At 46.2% G+C, this 21131-nt stretch overlaps 1 protein-coding gene across 1 annotated transcript in view; it reads left to right on the top strand.

The window, feature by feature from the left end:
- Positions 1 to 21131, top strand: part of SMOC1 (SPARC related modular calcium binding 1) — a 169973-nt gene that overhangs the window by 1127 nt on the left and 147715 nt on the right. Inside the window, exons 2-4 of the mRNA XM_026793639.2 lie at positions 2160 to 2318; positions 3551 to 3710; positions 9314 to 9411. The gene's annotated coding sequence lies outside the window, so the exon portion shown is untranslated. The remainder of the gene's footprint in view (positions 1 to 2159; positions 2319 to 3550; positions 3711 to 9313; positions 9412 to 21131) is intronic.

Raw genomic sequence — 21131 nt, forward strand, 5'->3', positions numbered from 1 at the left:
GATGCAGCTGTAGGAAGCTTTGGCAGATCACCCGCTGCGCCATCCTTTCCTGGCTGGGCTTGGTGAGCTGTAATACTCTTCAGTCCTCCAGCTTCAAGAAAATCCCCCTTGGTAAAATCCCATCTTCTGCTTGCAGGGTATAAAGCCTGGGTCTAAAAGAGCCTCACAGAGAGGGAAGTTGCTGTTCTTTGGTAGTTGTACTACCAGGACTGAGGAAGGGATTTTAACTGGGGAGATTTGCTGCACTATGGCTGAGCTCTAATTCCTTTGCTGAAGGGCATTATGATGCTGCAGTAGCATGTCCATTGCTTCTGTTCATCTGGGAGCTCAGCAGGCTCAGCCTCTGCAGCCCTATTGCTCTGGAAACATTGCTGGAGGCAGGCAGGAATGTCAGAGCTACGTGTTCCTCCCCCCTTGCTCTTGCTTTGGTTGGGAACTTTGTTTTCCAGGCTGGCAGCCAGGCCGGAAAAGCACCAACAACAGCTCAGGAGGTCAGCACAGTCATCCCCATCGGGTGGGAAGGAGCAGTGCCTGTGGCTCTCAGTGGTCTGCACATCCATGCCCATGGCTTCTCCTACACCCTTGTGAGCACCACACTGCCCTTCTTGGGGACAAGGGGCCCTTCAGTAAGTCACAGATGGTGCCTTGAGCCCCCTGTGTCACTGTGGTGGCACAGTAGTGCCTTGGCTCACTGCTGGGCTCTGGATGAGCAGGTGGGGTGAGGAGCCCTGCAGCACTGTGTGCAGTTTGATTTTCTGTAGGCATCTGCAAGACTACCAGGCACAAGCAAGGGCTGCCCAAGTAGTACGTGGGCAAGATCCATACGAATTAAGATAAACTGCAGGAGCAAAGCCCACAGCAATTCTTTATCCCTCACTTAAAGAGTTTTTCCCCTGTGAATCCCCAGAAATCTTCCTAAAGAAATGCTTGGTTTTCACCATGTTTGTCTTTCAGCTGAGTGCTGAATTTTGTAAGAAAGAATGAGTCAAGCCAAGCAATAAAGTGCTTATAAAGTGCTGCTACTCTTCCCCTAAACTCAGTGTAGCTCAGGTTTTTAAAATGACAATGTTCTAACATTCTCACCCTTTCTAGGACTGTAGAAAAATGTTTAAATGAGTCTAATAATTTAAAAAATGCCTGTTAGTTGTACATTGTTCGAGCATTCCTACTGGTTCCTGGTAGTTAATGGAGGAAACACCACAGGATTCAAGGAAGAGACTGGTTGAAGAAAGTATGATCGTTATTTCACCCTGGTTCATGCTTGTGCATCTAGTTATTTGACATGGGCACCAGAGCTGGAAGTTTGCATTGAAGTGTGGCCAAAGAGCTGCATCTCAGCTGTAAAGCCGCTGCTCTCGGCGGCAGGGCCTGGGTGGCGGGATGGCTGAGGGAAGGCTGGAGGAAGGAGCGCGCTCCCACTGCAGGGCAGCGGGCCCGGGAGTCGCACCTGGGGACCCGCCTTGCCTCAGAGGACGCGCTCGCCTTGCAGGAGCCGGCTGTTTAACCCCTGGGCAAAGCGTGCCCTTTTCGTGCTTCGGCCGCTCCCTGGAAGGGCTCAGCTCCTGAAAGGCAAACTCCCAGCTGCCCTTACAGCGCTGTCCGCCTTTCAGTGCGAGCTGAGGGGCGCTGCAGCAGCCGGGCCCGCGGGAGGGCACTGAGGGCTCAGGGGCGCTGCAGCAGCCGGGCGGGCTCCGCGCTGGCCCTGACCTGGCTCGGCTGCCGCGGCGGATCCTGCCCGGCCGGTGCCGCTGGAGGGCAGTGATCGCATGCCCGGAGAGCAGAGCGCGCCGCCCAAAACACACCGCCCAAAGACTGCTTAGATCGCCTTGACCGAGCACGATATTCCAAATTCAGGTACGGTCTAATGCAGCAGGCATCAAGCGATGCTTAGCAACCCGGAGGCATTGAAAGAAATGTTTAAAAAAGGAATAAGAAAATGTATACGACCTTGCAGACTTCCTGTTGAAGCTCAAAATGAACTGTGTTGAGGATTTTTTTTTTTTTTTGGAAGGAGTTAGCGCTTCATGCTTTTATAATGCAGCTTCATAAATTCCTCTGATATATACAAAATGGTTTATGTGCCCCTTTCAGTGGTGGGGGGTTGAAGTCCGATTTCTTAGTTTGCAGCTGAGATCATCATCTCTCCTGTGTTTTTACAGAATTTAACATAACTTGAGCTCAGTCTAGTGGCTGCCTAAAGGCCCTGTTTCAGCAGATGTGCCCAACAGGAGCAGTGGTGCTTGATTATGTCAGATTTCACACTGTTGGCCCACAAGACAAGGCATGTCTTTGACCTCTGATGCCCACGTTTTGCTCAGGTAAGATTTGTGAAAACAGTGGGAACTGTACTGTTATGTGCTTGGCTAATCAATTTGCTAATTTCTGTGTAATTTTGTAGCACTTTGCCCACCACAGCCCTGACCACATGTGGGCACTATGCTGGAGTGGGAATGGAGCAAGGAGAGCTTCTGCAGAGACAATCATGACCTGGCATGACTTGTTCCAGCTGTGACTGAGGGCTTTGTCCCAGCTGGAGACCCAGGGTGGTCTCGTTCATGTCAGCCAGAGCATGCCCCTGTTGGCCAGCAGTGAAAAAGAAGCTTGCTCTGATGCCTCTTCTCTGTCAGATTATTTTAAATTTGAGTTTGCTGGGCGGGTAGGCATTGTTTATACCCTGAGCAGTGTAGGAAACTCTGTAGAAAGAAATACTGCTCCCAAGAGCGTGAGATGCTTCAGTCATTTAGACCAACATTTCTATCATATCAGTACACTGAATCTCCCTCTGAATTTCTTGAGCAAGGCTTTCCACCCGCACTGGGAAATACCTAAGGGCCTTGGTGAGTGGGAAGGGTCTTACCCCATCCTTCCAGTGGTGACACTACCCTGAGGATTTTAAGTTATTCCAGACAGAGAGCTCTGGAGAAGGGTTATGTGTATGGTAGGCAAGCCCAGGTTGCCATGGATTTCTGGCTGCTGTGACAAATTTTCTGTTTCCCCAAGGAACCTGTAGCAGTGGCCAGTGTGATGATACGTGGCAAAGACTGTTTTCCCTTGGTGGGAAGCAAGCTGCAGGTCTGGGGCAGAAACCCCCCTGCTGATGGGTTGAGGGGAGCACTGGGGGCAACCCATCTTCCCAGATACAAAGGATGTCTCTGTTTTTCCTACCTCTGCCTGCAGGAAGGGTGTCAGTGTGGTGTTGAAGCAGGTTCACCTCAAGGGCAGATTTTTAATGAAAAACTCTATAGAAGGAAGTCTGTTCATATCTGTGATGCTTATTTTTCTCTGTAGGAAGAGATATTTTTATTGTCCATTGTAGTTATTTACTATGTAATTAGTGGGTCTAGTTAATCTTGAATGTTTCATTTCTTTAGGGACCAGATGTCAAAGACAGCTTCCAAAAAATTGGACAGCCTAAGTTTTCTTGCAACTTTGATAAAATGGTGTCAGCAGGACATTTCCCTAAACCTGTCTCCAGTCTGTATAGCCTTGACTATTGCTCTTATTTTCAGAGGAGAAATGAGCATTAACTACTCTTCTTTGACCTTTGCAGGGTGATAACTCTACAGAAAATGCTGTGTTCTCTCTGGGTCATGTGAGAATCCTCTTTGGCATGAGCTTCTGAGAGCTGCTGTGGGCATGCCCAGTCGTTTGCCTAACTTCCAGCTGTGGATGCTGTACACCTACAAAAGGCAATTGCACCTTCAGCTGAGGTGAGTATGCTTATTTTGTATCAAAGCTTATATTTTAAATAATTTCTTTCATTAGGTTGTGCTCAAGTTCTAACATCATAGCTTTAAACTGCTCAATTAGTGACATGCACTAGTCCTTCTTCCTACATAATGAATATGAAGATTTAATTCAGGAGATGGTTAGGAAAGTGGAAAGTAAGAAATAAGGTGCTCAGGAACAGCCACGGATTAATGAAAGAGTCCAAGACCCTCATGCACCCACAGGACACTCACTGGGGTGTCCTGAGTGTTCCAGCCCAGAGGAGCACCCCGAGTGGGCATGGAGGACAGCAGGCATTCACAAGGCAGCACCACAGCTAAGGGGCACCTGAAACCACCTCCCAAGGGATGTTTGAAGCCTGCATAGTCCTGGACTGCTGGCCAAGCTTTTGTGACCGTAATGCATCAGCAGAGAAATCATAAGTATCTGTGTGTTCAGCAGCCCTTGGATATGGGGACTTGTTTGTTTACAGTGTGAGCTCTGTGAGTGCTCAGTGCTGTGGCTATGCCACTGCTTTTTAGTTTGGATTGGTGCACTCCATTTACTTTGTTCCCTTTTTCTTCAACTTGTACTTGTTGTGACTGGACCCTGATTCAGTCTGAAGAGGCAGGATGTGCAGAGTTTATGGTCTTCACTTGCAAGGGAAGAGAGCTGGACTTATTTCCTTGCTTAGCATCACGCTGTAAGATGCAGGCGAGCCAATTTCTGCCTCTCTTCCACCATCCTGCTAAAACTCTGTTACTGCCTGCCTGGACAGAGCTATTGGCTTTTTTGTATGGTGCAGATGTGCCACAAAAATTTCAAGATTTGCTAATTTGTACTTTACCCATCTGCCATCTTGGCAGCTCCTTAGGCCCATGTGGGCTGAAGTCTGTCTAGAACAGCAGCCTCTGGGTGGCTGGATCCCAGTTTGGGTGCCAAACATATTCCTATTCCTCATGAATGTTTTGCTGACTTTCTGGGCTGGTGGAAATCTTGTGTGTTAGGCACTGCTGTGTTATTGGTATTTCTGTGGTCAGCCCCTGTGCTTGGGGCCTCTCCAGGCACCCAGGCAATGGCAAGCCGAACCCAGCAGTGCAGTGCTTTTGTCTTGCTTTAATTAATTAGAGTAGGACACAACTATTAGCAGCATGTTTTTGTTTCCATTTGTTCTGACAGCAACCAAAGGAAGCCATTATCTCTGCGAGAGGATGTTTCAGCAAGTGCTGTGGTAAATAAAGCTAACAGGATCAGTGCAAAGGAGAGGATCACATTGTCTTAAGGACAGCAATCAATAATCAGGCTGTTACATGCCAAATCCTTTCAAGAGGCATGATAGCGAGTTCACACTCAGATCAGCCTTTAATCTCGGAGGATCACTGACCTCTCTACTGGCTGATATATTTCCCACAGTCTACCCGCTCGGTAGACTGTGGGATGGTGCCCACCTGTCCCTTTTGTCCAAGACATTTCTGTATGGATCAGGCTAAAGATGGAAGGGCAGGTCTGGGCTTCACTCTGGATAATGCTTTGCAGCCTGCCCTGCTCCATGAGCAGCAGCAATGCTGAGCACACCATAGGGTCCTAGAAACTGTGTGCTCCTCTATCCCCTAAGGCAGAGAGAGCAGCTCAGTTTTAACTTTCCTGCAGTGCCTGGCTGCAAGCAACATTATTATTGGAAGCAAAATGACACTGTAAACCTGTTCTTCATGCTGGCAAATAAAATACTTAAGCAATGTGATGTTGGTTAAAACATCTTAACATTTTTTTGTGCAACCCTAGAGAAAAATGACTTCGGGGTGTTCATTCTTGAGATCTCCAGTGTTTCCTATACTCCTCATTTTAGCATAAGCCTTTTATCTTTGTTGTTTGGTGCAAAGGTGTGGGCATTAGATGAGCTACTCAATTCTATTTTATAAAAAAAGAAGTTTGTAGCCCTCAGGGATTTGCAGAAAAGTTTGAAAATGTGATCATAAATTTCAGGAGACCAGAGTGCAAGTAGGAAAAGCTCAAATGTTTATAATTTTCTGTGAAAAACAGAACAAAATGCCTTGCAATTTTAAAGCTGGGATTCTCTGGAGCCTGATGCATAATTTTTGAGTATGTGGGGTTGGCAGTGATGGAAAGGATGATTTTCTCTCCCCAGATCATATTTTTCTGCTGGGAATTTTAATTACCAGCTTTAACTCTTTCTGCACTTCTTTCTTGGGTGGCCTCTCCTGCAGCTGAGGAGCCTCCTCCACCTCTGGGGGCTTGGAAGGGCAGCCAGAGGTGGTGACAGTGGCCAGGATTCCTGAAGTGGCAGAGGCAGGGCTGCCCTGCCTGGTTGTGTTTGGCCACATCCTTCAGCCCTGCTGGGCAGCAAAACCTCTCCAAGGTCTTGCAGCCTGCTGTCCTCGTGGGGAAGGTCCAAGGAGCTCACCAGGGGCAGGAGCACCCCTTTCCCCTGCTCAGTTGCAGCCAGGTGTGAACAGCTTGGCTTGGAGGATTATCTCCCACCTGCAAAGCTTGCTGCAGGGGTGTGATCTTCCCTGAGGACTCGTGAAGGACAGGGGCTCTTTCCTCCAGGGGCTTTGCACGGCTGGTGACTCCTATGAGCAGGGCCCCAGTGTGACCCTGCTCTCAGCAGGGCACAGAAAGGCACGGTGCCTTCCCAGAAATCCTGCAGGGATACAGCAACACTGCTGGGCTCTTCCCTATGCTTCTCCCTTCCCAAGCCACCTCCCTTGGGCACTGCTCTTTCATATTTTTAGAAAGCACAGTTGATGTTTTTCAGCGCTGGCTTTGCACGTCAGCAGCCATTGCACAATGAGCTCTCAGGGGCCATTTATTTCACAAGCCAGGGTGGAACCCTGTGACAGTGCTTTCCGTCACCTCCTCAAGAGCACTCTGGGCTCCATTGCTTCAAAATGGCAGCTATTGTTCATCCCATGCCCTGCTTGAAACCAGGCCTCCCCCAGACACTTTCAATAGCTCTCCTCTGTGATCCATTTATCCCCACGTGCTTTCAGGGGGAGTGGGGAAGGGCTCACTCCTGTTTTAGGGACCAATGCAAGCAGCCCCTTTCTCTGCCTCTCAGCTTTCTGAGCTACTCCTAATTTAATCTAGTATGAGCCCCTTGCGGAGCTGGAGGATCTGGAGGCTGGCCATGCTCGCTTTAACAAGGTCTGTACTGCATGGGCACGGACCAGCCCATCCTTTACAGTATGATGCCTGCAAACAGGGAAGTTATTATTTGAATTTATAAAACAAAAATCAGCCCTCTGGATAAAGAAGGGCAACAATGAGCATCACTTTGTTTTACAGCTAGAGGGTGACTGTGGAGACCGGGGGAGAAATTTATTACCTTTGGTAAAAGAATTGGCAAGACAAGTAGAAAACTTCAGGGGCTACAAGCTGGCTGGGCAAGGTCTGGACACCCTCCCTCACTGGCTGGGCTTGGGTACTCCGTATGTTAATACGGTGTACCCATATTAACATTGTATATCCATCATTTCCCACTAAAATATCTTATTACACAGAGCTTGTTTCTCCACTCCTCTATTGTAAGCAGCTGTGAGTCGTGTGGGTCCTGTGGAACCAACCTTGGCTAACCTATGCCACCTCTAACTAATCTTTCAGGGCTCTGTTTTCACATTTTCCCAGCTGGGCTGAGCACCCTTCCAAATTGTCAGCCGGTGCCACCCACACTGATTTATATTCCCTGAGAAATACAGTTGTAACTATTTCAACTACAAGAGACCTCAGAACCATAAATGTCTCTAAAGTTGTGAAGAATGCCCCACTCTGGGACCACAATAATCCTGCCTCCCTAAATTTTTCCCATTATATTTTCCTGAATTTGCCTACATCTGATACTTCAGCTGGAATGATGTATTCCATTCCATATGTACTTCTAGCATGTGCACATCTGCATGGCACCCTATCTGCTTCCCCTGACATGATGCCCACACTTCCAGAGTATACCAGGACTCTTTTCTCCCACTAAAGCTTCTCCCTGGGCAAACACCTTTTTTGGTTTTTCCTGTTCCTCGCTATATTTGCTCTTCCAGTTTGAAAATAAGCTCACCATAAGCTCATGTTATTTGTGTTTGTTTTGGGCTGGTTCAGGGCTTTGCTAGCAAAGAGGGCACAATTCTTGCAGGTTCTTAGGACAATGTGCTTTATTTCAGGCACAAGCAAACCCGTTGTACATAGCATGTGCAGCGCTGCATTCACCCACAGAGGTATATAAAGGGTAATGATAATGTTGCCCAGAAGGCTAACACATCAAAGGCCTAGGAGCAGTTAAAATGTATTACGAGCTGTTGGCAGAGATTGTGGGGGGTATTCGTGTGTTGCTGATTTGGACAGCCCGAGTAAATGAAAACCCTCTGGATTAATTGGGACACCAAAGAGGTTTGGAGGAAAATGGAGGCTGATAGAAAATGACAAACATGGGAAAACACAGATATCTGTGTGTGCTGACCTGCTGTGGGGCACTGCTGATTAACTTGCAGCTCCCCACCGTGCCCTGGAAAACCAGGCAGAGCTGGGGGTGCCCCACCAGCAGCTCACCCAGCACTTTGGTGGGAGCAGACTGAGCCCCACAGGCAGCATCTGCAGTGCTGCTACTCTAGCACAGCCAAGAGGGTAGTTAGAGGTTAGAGGTGAGACTTACCAGGTGTCTTGTGACACCTGGACACCATGGGACAAGAGTTTAATTACTTTTAATGATGTGGGGTGCTGGGGGAGGGAGAGGAGGCTGTATGGTGCCAGGTGTCACAGAGTAACTGGAGCAGAGAACTTCAAAATTGATTTCCCACAGAATCTGCTGGCTGAGTCAGATGACAACCAGAATTGAATGATACACTCCCACCTGTAGCAAGGACACCCATATTCCAACTATTGTTTTGTGGTTTATTATTGACACTTCAATTTTACATAAATGGCATCTAACCTAAGTGTTACAGTGGCAGCCATATGAACTCCAATCCTACCAGCTCAGTACAAGCTAACTGAGCAGCTGGAGCAGGAGCACTCAGCACTCTGTAAGGGCATGACTTACCTGGCAGCACCAGGTAAGCCATGCCCTTACAGACCACCTGCCCAGTGGTTGGGGCCGGTATCCTCATGCTGAAGATAGTGGTCTGCTGGGGGTCTTTCATACATCCACACTGAGGCTGCAAAAGAGAGTCCCTGTCTTCTTTCTGATCAACATCTGTGCTCACCAATGGGTTTCTACAAGAATTGTGCCTAAGCCAACCTGCCAAAACTTGTGCTGGTGTCAGTGATCTCTCATCTGGACATCACATGGCTCATCCTGCCAAGTACTTCTTCTGTCTTGTCATGGTCTGACCTACTCATCGCTCACTCTGGTAGAGACACTTTTTTCCTGCTAGTCTGGACAGGACACCTCCAATTTGGGTGGTTTTCTGTTCTGTTCTACCAGTTCCTCCTGCAGCTCAGGAGTTTGTTTCATTCCTGTACTCAGCTCCACACTTTGCCTATTTCTCTCTTGCAGATTTGGGGAAACTGTGTCACAGGAAGAAAAGCACAGAAGGTGGTGTGCCTCTGGTCACCTGGTGATTTACAAGGTCTCTTTCTTCTCTCATTATCATTTCAGGGCATGGAAGAGGGGTTGAAAGATGCTGCTGTAACTGGCAGGTTCTCCCAGCTGTGTGTCCTTCTGGCACCTGTATGTGGGTGTGATGGGGATTGAAGGTAAAACAACACAATTCCAGATGGGTCTTTCTCTGTCTTTTTCCTAAATACAGTTATAAGAAAACTAGTCAAGTAAAACCAGCAGAGAGACAGAGAAGGAAAACATGTTGCTGTTTGCACAGGTGGATTGCTCCTCTCCCCGGGACTTTGACCCAAGCCTGTCAGGCTCCTGTCTTGTCTCCCAGCTTATTGTCACAGATTATTTAAAACATGGCCCAGCTCTGCAGCCTCTGTCACTACCCATCCCACTGTCTTTCTGCTGGCAATCTCCTCTTTTGTGGGTGTCACAGGAAAAAATCTTGCCCTCTATTTGTGTTGGGGGCATTGTAGCAGGGTGGGAGAACACATTTTTTATATAGTGAGGCCGTGAGAATGAGCGTCACCAACTTTTTTTCTGACATGATTCTGCAAAATTCCTTGCTTTTCCCATAAATCCAAGACATTTATAAAGAATCTGTTTTCAGACCAGTTTTGAAGCTGAAGGCAAGCATCAATTTTAAAATCTATTTTTAAAGCAAATAACATTGTAATTTATAATGTTAAACTTAATTTTTTAAGTGCTCTCATCCTTGGAAAAAAGAGAACACTTCATTTTTTGGTGACTAATGATGAAGTGTTTTCTAAAGGTGACTGAGCTTAGCACAAAAAGTCCTAAATATATTTATTAGCTTATCAAACGTAATTAATTGAATTTGGTTGCTAATGGTTATGACTTTGCAAGTGAGAAGCCCTTTTGGTTAGCTAGACAGTTTCTTACCAAAGAACAAAAATCCAACATTAAAACATATGCAGCTTACTGAATAATCATGTTATTTGTCAGACAAGCAGAAGTATCATCACTGAAGTGCTTCCAAATGCCAAACTGGGTAATATGCATAATTAGGCTCCATTTGATTAGATATGTGCCCATGGTAACAGCCACACTCAAGATCCATATATTAGTCTTGAAATAATCTTCAAGGGGGATGATGGCAACCTCTGAAGCTTCAGAGAGGAGGCTTTTGGAACATAACCTACACACTTCTTTCTTCCCATGGTTATACTTTATCTTATTATCTTCTATTTTTAAAACAATGCATACCTTGGTTCTCAAAGGGGCTGTACTGCTTCCTTGAAGTGTCAGAATGCTTCTGTCCCTACAAGGAACATCTCTTACTCATCTTCATCACATAAAGCCTAAAACCTTCCTATATTTAGGGATAAAACCCAGCAATTGGCAAGGCTGCTGCAAGCTGTTTCGAGGAGGTGGCAACAATCATCACCAGGAAGGCAGCCCATCTCAGATCCATGTCCTCTTGCGGCTCAGGACAGCCCTGTCATGGATAAAGTCTTCTGCATGTTCTTTTAGACTTTTGCAGGAGCCTTATGAAGAAACTGCAACGTCTCAGCAAGAAACTGATTTTGCATGAGATACAAGCTTCAGAGAGCCTGTAAGCCCTGAGCTCCTGCCAATCCACTGGGAATGAGTCCAGAGGGTACTGTTTGGGCAGCCATGGAGCGCAAGAGAGTGTTCAGCTGTAGATGTGATATGAATTGTCCCTGCAGTTTATTCTTACATGGTTGGAGGGTGAATGAGTTTGGAAGTGTTGGAGACAATCAGAGAATTAGCAGAATGAAATATTATTATGCATTATTTATAAAAAAAGAGAGAAATATATCTCCTGGTGCAACACTGTATGTCCAGAGATGATGATAGGTGCTGCTTTTGCAGAAATGCCAGCTGGGAAATATCTAAGAGAGGGGTTTTTCCCTCAGTAAGGAAGAGACCAAGATACAGAAAATTTCCCCCGGTGAAGGTACCAGGGAAAGACTGGTCTATAGCAGGGAAACCAAGGCAATGGGTGCTGCGAGTCTGGCAGGAGAGGAGCATGGAGTCCTGGCCAGTTTGGTCTAGAGGGCTAAGGTGTATGTGGCTAATCTGGTCATGTCAGCTATCCCACCAGTGCAAAAGAGCCACAGTGGATCCCTTACAGTGTCCTCAGCTTACAGGAACAAGACAGGACCTAGCACCAGGGGACTCAGGGGACTCTGAAGGTATGTCATGGAGAGGAAGTCAACACTTGAAAGACTGTGAAAAATAAATATACAGAGATGTTTTAGAATGTCTTTTAGCTTTTTGGAAGAAGAAGGCTATTCTAAGCAAATGGGAAACAAAACAGCTAAAAAGCTTTGGTGGACAGAGAGGGAGCACAGGGGAAGATTTTATTCCCTGGTTTAGGTGTTGCCTGGCACAGAGAACTCCCAGGAGCACTTTCTGTAAGGGACCAGTGACACAGCCAGCCATATTTGTAGGCCTCAGCTGGGCAGCAAGAACACTGTAGGAGAGTCCATACAAAGTCATCAAACTGTTACTGGATGCAGCCTTAGGATTACACTTACTGAGGTGAAAATAGATACATGGATCCACCTTGGGCATGCAGTGCATGATTAGGAGCATGTCATCTTTCTCCATATTAGCATGTTCTTAATTATGTTCAGGGGAGAGGATCTTCAGCAACATAAATTAACATCACAGGTCAAATTATACTGCAGATGTGAAATTCCTACACTCTTCCCTCTTTTTTTAAAGTACATGCTGTTTTTAACACTTGTTCCCAAAACAGGAGATTATTCAAACCAGTTTCTTGTTATTCACATCAGCACCAAACCCTGGGTCTGCCCTGGAGGAGAGCAGGAGGACTCTGAGCTGGGTTGTGTGTGAACCCTGTGGTGTTGGTAGAGATGGCTGTGCCAGCCCTAAACACCCTGTTTTTAAGGTAACTTGTGGACAGCCATCACCTGTGTTTGACAGTGCACTTGTACTGGATACTCCAGGCATGTGGGACCTCCTACAGACGGAAGGGCATTCTCTGGCCATGGGGCTGGAGGCCTGGCAGCTCTTTGGGGGTGAAACCAGCCCTGAGAGTGTCCTGGGGGTGCCACTGAAAGGCACGGTGGATGTGCTGTGTATGGGAGTGACAGTGCTCACACACACATGCATATATAAGCAGTATTGGTCCCTCCTGTGATAAATGGCTCTAACTACAGCTTTGTGAAATTTTGAATTTCTGTTTTTCAGAACAGAACAAACTGGGGCAAAAATTAGGAAAAATTGTTTCCTGGAATTATAACAGTCATGTTCAGAAATGTTTCCCTGTTCTGTTTTGACATTTTTTTGGATCAAAGTGAAGCATTTTGACATTTCTGAGGTAGGAATGTTTTGTTTCAATTTATTGAACTGACATGAAATGTTTAATTTCAAGTCTGCTTAACATTAAAATAGGCAGTGCCTTTCCTTGGGTTTGGGTCCATTCTCTCCTCTGGTCTGTGCTCCTTGGGAGCTCTGCCCAGCTCCCATAAAGCTTGGGCAAGGTCCACATTGTTCTCAGTGAGTGCTCAGCCACAGGCCCCAAGCACAGGAAAAAAAAAAAAAAAAGGCTTTTTCGGGAAAGTTCCTTTCCATGCTGAACTCAGCTGAAATGAAAAAATTTGTGGTAGTTGAAGCAAAGTGCTTGGTTCCAGTTCACTGTGACAAAACATCATTTCTTGTCAGCAGCATCCCTCTCTTCCCATAGGCACTTTTTGTGTTGCAGAAACTGTTTTCTGATTTAAAAAGATCTCTCAGTGGGTTCCCACTAGGTGTTCATGTGATCTAAACAATAACCTCCACAAGGTCTCCAGTCTGGATGTAGTGGAGGAGCTGCCCTTTGGTGTTGGTTCAGCAGATTTCCCAACAAGCTGAAGACCCTATTTGCCTGCTTGGGGACTAGCTGGGGCTGGGGCAGCCTCTGGTTCAGCTGTCCTCAAGGGAGGTGAGGAGGCTGCAAAGGGACAGGAGTGTCTCCTGGGAATTCAGCAGACTCTGCTCTTTTCTGCAGGTGGCACTAAGGTCTTCCTGGGATTTCTGATGAAATTTATGTAAAAGTCAGTTCAGAAGTTGCTTTGGTTAATTCTCAACAGCTCTTTATAGGATGAAGCAGATCCTAGTACTTACTGTGAGGGATAATTGAACTCCTTGCCCTCCCCCTTTACTGGGCAACAGCTTCAAAAGATCTCTGATTTTGCTCACCAATCAAGCAATCTCATTTGCAAAACAACTGCAAGGGCCCTGCAAAAGCAGAAGGACAGCTCCTTTGTTAAAGAGTGCTTTTTGGTGACACAAAGGAATCATAAAGGTGATGGAACTGCAGACTGGACAGCCACATTTCCTGGACTGTTCAGGCTGGCTTCCCTCCCCCTCCCAGCTGAAATTTCAGACCCCGAGTCTAAGGATTATGCAAGGCTCGAGCCCAGTGAGAACAAGATGCACTGCAACTATTCTTAGCTCCAAAAATTATTCCTGGCTCTGCTTTGAAATCTGAACCAGGGTTAATTTCTCTCCCCCTTCCCCCGGTCTGTTTCCTCTCCTCTTTCATGTACTTATTTGCATAGACTGTCATCGTTAGAATTTCCATTAAAATTGAAAGCCTCCTTCCTGCATGTCACCTCTGGCAGCCCCCTTCCGCTTGCCCTGCGTGACTTTTGGAGGGCTGGAGAGCAAAGGTCCCGTGCTAGCATCGCCTCTGAGCCCCGCGTTCCCCTGCCCTCACTCCTGCTCCTCTGTTGCTATAGGAACATCCATCAACTCAGGAGTGCCAGAGAAAAAGAACAGAGAGTTATCTTAATTATTTAATGATTGATTAATATATGCTTATAGAGCACTTCAAAACAGTGCATAATTTTGTGAATTGTTTATTAACTGGGCAAGTGGTATAATTTGCTGAACATCCTCCACTCTCGTTGTTTCAATGGGAGGAAAGGGTGGTAGGCAGCTTGCAGGCTTTGTAACAGTTATATTACTAAGAGTGCTAGTAGTTCTGCTTCAGGAAAATAATTAAATCAAGAGCCTTCACCTCAAGTTTTCATAGGCAGGGCTGCTCTCAACACCTGCCACTAAGGTTACTCAAACACCTCCATTATAAAGACCTACGTTCAGCTGTTCTTTGGCAAGTTTCACCCACCTGGAAAGAAGGATTGGGTTTATTCTCCTAAAGGCTGAATAAAAAGAGGAGGCAGAGAGTGTTTGCAGCTGGTGGTGAAACATGGCTGGCTGGTACAGGAGCCTCAGCTGCACCACTCTGCTGAGTGATGGTGTTTTTGCCAGAAGGCCACAGAAGCCTTTTGATAAAATTCGTGTGCTCTGTGCCTGTAGTATCAGGTTGGAAGGACTGTGTAAGCAGGCTCTGTCAGCTGATGAGGAAGGATGGGGCAAGGAGCATGGTGCTGGTGTTGTGCTGTACTGCTGTGTTCCCACATCCAGCTGGGGCTGCCAGCTAGACCAATATCTGTGCCCATGCTGCTTGTAAATCCTGAGCTCTACCCAGCCTGACCCAGGTAACCTGCTGAAGCCAGCCTGCCTCTGCTGTCTCCAGCCCCCGGGGCCTTCTTCAGCTCTGACTTTCCCTGATACCTGACTTCTCTCTGGCTTCTTCCCTCTCCTCTTAACAGCACAGAGGGACACAAGGTAAATGTAGACTGAAGAGCTCTGTGTCACTCAGCATGGGAGAGTCTGGGACACGCAACACACACTGCCATGCATGCTTGAGAACTAAGACTCACAGTCAGCATGATTTTGGTGTGCGCTGTCATGCACCTTGGAGACCTGTAGGGCTGGTACACCCCTGGTGTCAGGCCTGATGGTCCTTGTGGGTGAGGCAGGAGGTGAGACACGATAATGCAATGGAATTCAGGTAGCTGGTGAAAGCTGGTGCTCCCTGCCTGACTCAGCCAGGCTCCTTACCTGAATAAGGACTGCAAGACCATGGCTGCTGTGGTGGAAGATGACTGGGAGGGTCATAATTCTAGCTGGTGCTCATAGAGGGGCTGTTTTGTCTAGGTGCTTGGTGAAGCTCTGAAGACCTGTGATGCCATGGGATAGGTGTTGATCAGGTGTGTGATGTGTACAGCTCCCTAGTTTTTAAAAGGAAGTACAGAATGACTAAGGAGACTTGCTAAATGAAACAAATTTGTCCTGAATTCACATTGGTATTTAGGAAGTATTAAAATCTTGTTAATTTTAAGGACTTTTGGACTTCTCAGCCCCATCTTTTGTAGAGCAATCACCCCATAAAGTGCCTTTCACATGTGGCAGCTGTCCTTCAGGTTTTTTATGGAGTTTAATTACAGATTGTTGCAGAAAGGTCTCTGCTCCACCTGAAGAAAGCAGTAGCAGCATTAGGTTGTTATTCTGTAGTAGTTCAGCACTAGAGGGGGATGTAGCACGTGCTTTATATTCAGCAGGTTTCCTATGTACATGCAACAGTATTTTATAGTGGTATTTAGGAGGAGGTTGTTTCTTTAATTGCCAACATAAAGATTTTTGTCTTGCAGGGGCATTTTTCTTACATAGGATAAAAATCAGAGAGGCTGCTATTTGCCAAGCCTTAAAAGACTGTGCTTGTAGTCAATTAATTTTGTTATGTTTCATGTGTGTCTTGGATATTGGGGCCTCAGAACTTTCCTCCAGGTGATTTTCAGGTGTTTTTCTTTTTTTGGGTTTGTTTTTTGTTGTTTGGTGGGTTTTTTTTGGTGTATGGCTGACATGAGCAAACAGAGGCTGCTCTTTAGTTTGGCAATAGCTCTAATGCAGGCTGCTGGCTGGAAGAGTCTGAGCCCTGCCCTTCTTACCAAGGGGACACTTTGTGTGCTATGCTGTGGGACTGCGGTCTGTTGTGGTAGCGAGTCCTGCAAGTAGCTGAACAAAGATGTAAAGCCAAATCCACCCAGCTCCACTTGCTTGGAAAGCTGCACATTTCTGTTTTCAGCAAAAATGGCTCTTCAACTTTGAAGAGGTCCCAGTAATAAAAACCAGTTGTCCACTTCATGCATGAGCAAAATACTTGGCAAAAAAAGCTGCTGCCTTGAGGTTTTGCAGAAGCTGGTCAAATTCCTGTCCTCTTGTTTTCCTTCTCCTCTCCAGTGAGCCATTCTTATTCCTTGTTTTACGCAACAGTGCAGGAGTGTGCCAGTGTGAGGAGGTGACTTGCTAGCCTGTTAGCCAGGCAATTTCTCCCTGTGCCTTTGGGTATGACACTTTGTGAGAAGAGCAACTGGGCTGGTGTATGCCATGCATATGCACAAATGTAGCTGTAGTAGAAGGTGAGAATGTGAATTGCTGAAGAAAACCTATATTCGGGCCAGTGGCTAAAGACACTCACACAACCAAATTTTGGCAGTTTGCTCTATGGGAGATCATCATGTGTGCCCCCATGCCCTCCTCTCCTTTCTTCTGCTTGTATCCTGGAATTGCATGCGGATGTGGTTCCCACCTCGCGCTGAGAGAAATGTCGGCTAGCCAGAAAAGATGTCCCCATTCACATTTCCACACAGAAACTTTTCTTTCCCTACTTTTAGTGCCTGTAATTACTTCTTTACTCCAGTGCCAGCAATCTTCCATCAGGCATCGTTATTAATGGAGAGAAAAGAGAAGGCAAGGGAGGGAGAGAAAGAGAGTGCCACAAAACTTAATTTAATCGCAGCACCCCATGCTCAATTTAACAGACACAACAGCTCAGAATGGGGTCCCTGTGCAACGGGAGGGCAGGCAGTGGAGCGTCCCTGGAAAGAATTAATTGTGGATGACAATGTGTAAACAGTGCAGATGAATAGGGCATGCAGGTGTGAGGCACCGGGGCCATCCCAGGGACTTTTTCACACGAATTTCAGCTCCTTCACTGCTGACCTGCTCCCGAAAACGTGATTAGTGTCGGCGTTGGGAAACCATTCAGGGTGTCAGGATTTGGCACATATTAACTAGCCCTGGGGAAGAGGGGAGGGAGCACATGGGGGCTATGAAAGGAGGAAGTCTGGCGGGCAAGGGGATTGTTAAAGGGCCAGAAGATCCTCATTGCTCTGAGGTGCCCTTGCTGCTTGGAGGAAAATGGAAGGGACCCAAAGCAGAATAGAGCTCTAAGGCACTCTAGCCCTTACTGAGCTATGTGGAAAACAAGATAATGCATTGTGGAATACTTTTCTTTGAGTGTCCATTATAAGTATTAGTTATGTTTGTATTAATGACTTTTCTTGGCTGTGGCTTTCCCAGTTCTAGACACTTCAGCTTGAGAGACAAACAGTCAAAACAAGCAGGAAAGTGAATGACACGACAGTGCTGAGAATGGGAAATATCTCCTGGGTATCATATGGAGGTTGTTCAGAGGGCAAAAATGCAGCTTCATAATTATGTACTCTGTATGTACAGTGATACAGACAGGGGGTTGTACAATGGGCCCAATTTACCAAGCCTGAGATCAGATGCTCTTAAATTATGTTCCTTGTGCCCAGCCTGGCTTTCTGCATCCAAGCAGGGGAGTTACATGCAGAAAGTAGACAAGGTTACTGGTATCTTTTCCTACTCATAAGAGTGCTGCAAGGGGAAGGATGGAACCTGATGAGGATTACCATAAATACCAATATCCAGCCTCTGCTGGATTCTTTTAGGCTCTTTCTTTCTTGCTGGATATCCTTTCCTTGCCTGTCTTGTGACTTGGGCAGCACAGCAGGAGTGCTCTGTAGGTGCCTCCTGAGATTCACAGCTTTGAGCTCCCTAGACCACTACAGCCCAAAGACTTGGGTCTCACATAATGAAAATAAAAATTACTCTAATTGCAAACATACTTGTGGATGTGAAGGTGAGGTTGGATTCTTGCTGGCCTGGTGATGAAAAAGGGCATTGCCATTGGTGCCGGTTTGGCAGTGCAGACATCTGTGTGGGTGGCAAAGGGATATCAGCCCCTTCCTAGGCTGTTTCGGCTTGGAAAGATGGAATAGGGGGTGAGGGGAGGACATGAAATATCATTACAGAAACCATGAAGGTGAATGTAGAAATCCTACCTCAAATTCAGAATTGCACTTAGTCGCTGTTGGAAAATTACCTGCTTACTTTGCTTAGTAGCTCACAACTCTATGACAGACTAGCTCATAATCCTTTTGAGAAAAGGCTGGTGGTGGCCATTGCTATCTCCAAGGCATATCGTGGGGCTGAGGGAACAGAGAACTTTTGTGCCTAGGTAGTGGAAGTTGAGCCTTTAGTCCTGATTGTGGCAATTGGAGATGATTTCTGTGGTAAATCTATGGAAAATAGCAATGGCTGTGTGGGAAAGACACTCCTTAAGCACTAAAGTAACCTAGCAATGCCTATATGCTCAGTTAAATTGTTAACGGGCAAGAAAGGGGATGTGATGTGGAAAGCCAAATGTGAGAGGGAATTGTGAGAAGCTGGCAAAACTGGATTGCCATTAAGCCCAGTGATATCTAGATTAATAAGAAATAATGGCACAGGATTTATGCAGTACATGCCTACAGAAAGGCCATGTTGAGTTGTGTTAGTTCAGGCATGGAGGAGATGGAGCTAAGGGAAGGTCAGTAATTTGCAAGCAGTGAAAATGGGACAGCTGAAGAAAGTAAGGATGTGTGTCTGCAGTCAGTGGTGTTAAACTTAAGACCATAGCTCTAGCTTGAAATTTTACAGAATCCTCACACCAGGTGTTTAACATGGTGCTACATGTGAAATATGCTCCTATGGTAACAAATTGCCCTTTCTTGTCAGGCTGTCCAATTAGTGCAGAGGTTCTCAGGCTTCATGAGAAATCAGTGCAAGGAGGGAAGTTTAGAAGCCATAGAGGGATGGATGTACCCCTTCTCGAGGTAGTTCTGCTGTTGTCAGTGGTACCAAACACGGGGTCTGGGCCTGGCCAGGATGATGATGAAGGGGCTGGGCTCCAGGGTACTGTGATTTTTGTAAAGGTGCCGGTTGGGTTGTGGTGCAGGTGGGAAGATCTGCTGCCCTTCTACGCTGCAGAAACTCTTGAATATAAGCTCATTGTGACTGTGAGTGGAGTGATGGAATTACCCACAAGAATTGGAACTATTTACATTAGAATTCCTGATGCTAGTCCCAAGTTATTGTTTAGTTCATGTTGCTCTTCTTCTTAGTGCATTTTCCTCACATCAGGTGCCCTTTTTCAGACCTATGGCCCCCAAGCATCCTGGGCCATGACTACTGATCCATCCCACTGGTTAACCAGGATAACAGCTCTGATCTAAAAGCAGATGTAGCTGAAAATCAGCTTGGTTGCCTGACTTTTCAATGTGAGAATGTAGCTTGATGTGACAAAAGGAGATATACTCTTCTCCCAAATCAAGGCAACAATACTGAAAAATCCTAATAACCATGGGGAAAAAATCTCTGAGGTGGCAAAAGGGATGTTGCTTAAAATGAAATAAAGACTCAACTGGATAAATAGTTCAAATTGTATAGAATTCTTAATGGTGGCTTATTTACCCAGCTCTGCTAAAAGTCCCCAGCTTTCTCTTGCTTTCTCACAAACACTTCTGCAATTGATACTGGTTATCACATGTGATGAATTTGACAATATACTAAGTCCAGCTTTGCACATGTTTCTGTGCTGTGAGAGAGCAGTCAGCAAAAAAATTGTCTGCTTTCAGCCCTCTGCCAGTGCCTTGGCAACACTGGAGTTTTCCAAAGTGTGGTAGATACAGAATCTAAGTAACTTATTTTTCTTGTAGTGAGGCTGGAGCAAAAGATGCCTTCAGAAGAGGTTACAGCAGGGGGCAAGGAATCAGGAGCTCTAGAGTGAGATGGCCAGTCTGCCCTAGGAAAGAAGACCTGAAGCTCTGGGTGCAGAGGGCTGGGACCAGGCAAGGACAAACTCTGGATCTGCCAGGGGATGGAGACTTGGGAACATCAAGAAAAGGCTGCAAGGGTGAATCCACTGCTTAATATTTGGGCCATGAGAGATATCTCACCGCTTAATCTCTGTGGGGTCATTCATCGCCTTTTCTTAGCTGGCACTTGCAAGTAGTGCTGGTCTGGCTGCAGCACAGAAATATAGTGATATGGCAACACTGATACAGAGAAATTCTGAAAAACACAGTCTCTGCTGATTTGTGGGTGATCTGAAGTATAATTACATGTTGTAGAGGTTAAATACAAGATCTCAAGCTGGAGATGGGTTGACTGATTTCAGTAAAATAAGTCTGTATGAAGCATTCAGTAAATGTTCAGATGAAGTACATTCTGAGTAACTTGCTTTTTTCTGACAAGTTTTTGAAGTCTGCATTTATAACTTCTGCTGGGAGTGCTTGCAGAACTTTTAAGCATCACTTCACAGAAAGGCTTGTTGCAGATTTTTTATTTCCTAATCAGTGCCAACACTAAGGCAGAGGACATGCAATACTGATTTCTCAGTGCAAATGGTTTTCCTGGAAAATATTTTTCTTGGGTGTAGACCATGAGTTTGAAGGTAAACAAGGCACCTTATTTAGTTCCAATAGTTTAACTGTATTAACTGGACGGAAAACCAAAATCTTAGCTGTTACACAGTGGTGAATGGCAGCTAATGCCATCTGCTCTGGAACAAGCATCAAACTGGGATGCTCAATCTGTCTGTCCAGCTAGCAAAAGCTAATCCCCTGCCCTGCTAAGCCCTGTCCTCTGGCTGGGGTGGTCTGACTCTGGTGGCATAGTCAGAAACAAAGGGTTTGGTTCATTGCTGGCTCCAGCTGCAGTGGTCAAGCATAGGGCTGCTTGACAAATGCTCCCAGACACATGAATCTTGTGTCTTATTATCCATTTCTTGTCTTATTATCCATTTCTGTGTTCCTTGAACTCTTTCTTTACTACCCCTGCATCTCCATTTCAGTTACTCAATTCAGAGAGACAACCTGCACCTATCTAGTTTTCC

Source organism: Zonotrichia albicollis, chromosome 6 (assembly GCF_047830755.1).
Source record: "Zonotrichia albicollis isolate bZonAlb1 chromosome 6, bZonAlb1.hap1, whole genome shotgun sequence".
NCBI lineage: Eukaryota > Metazoa > Chordata > Aves > Passeriformes > Passerellidae > Zonotrichia > Zonotrichia albicollis.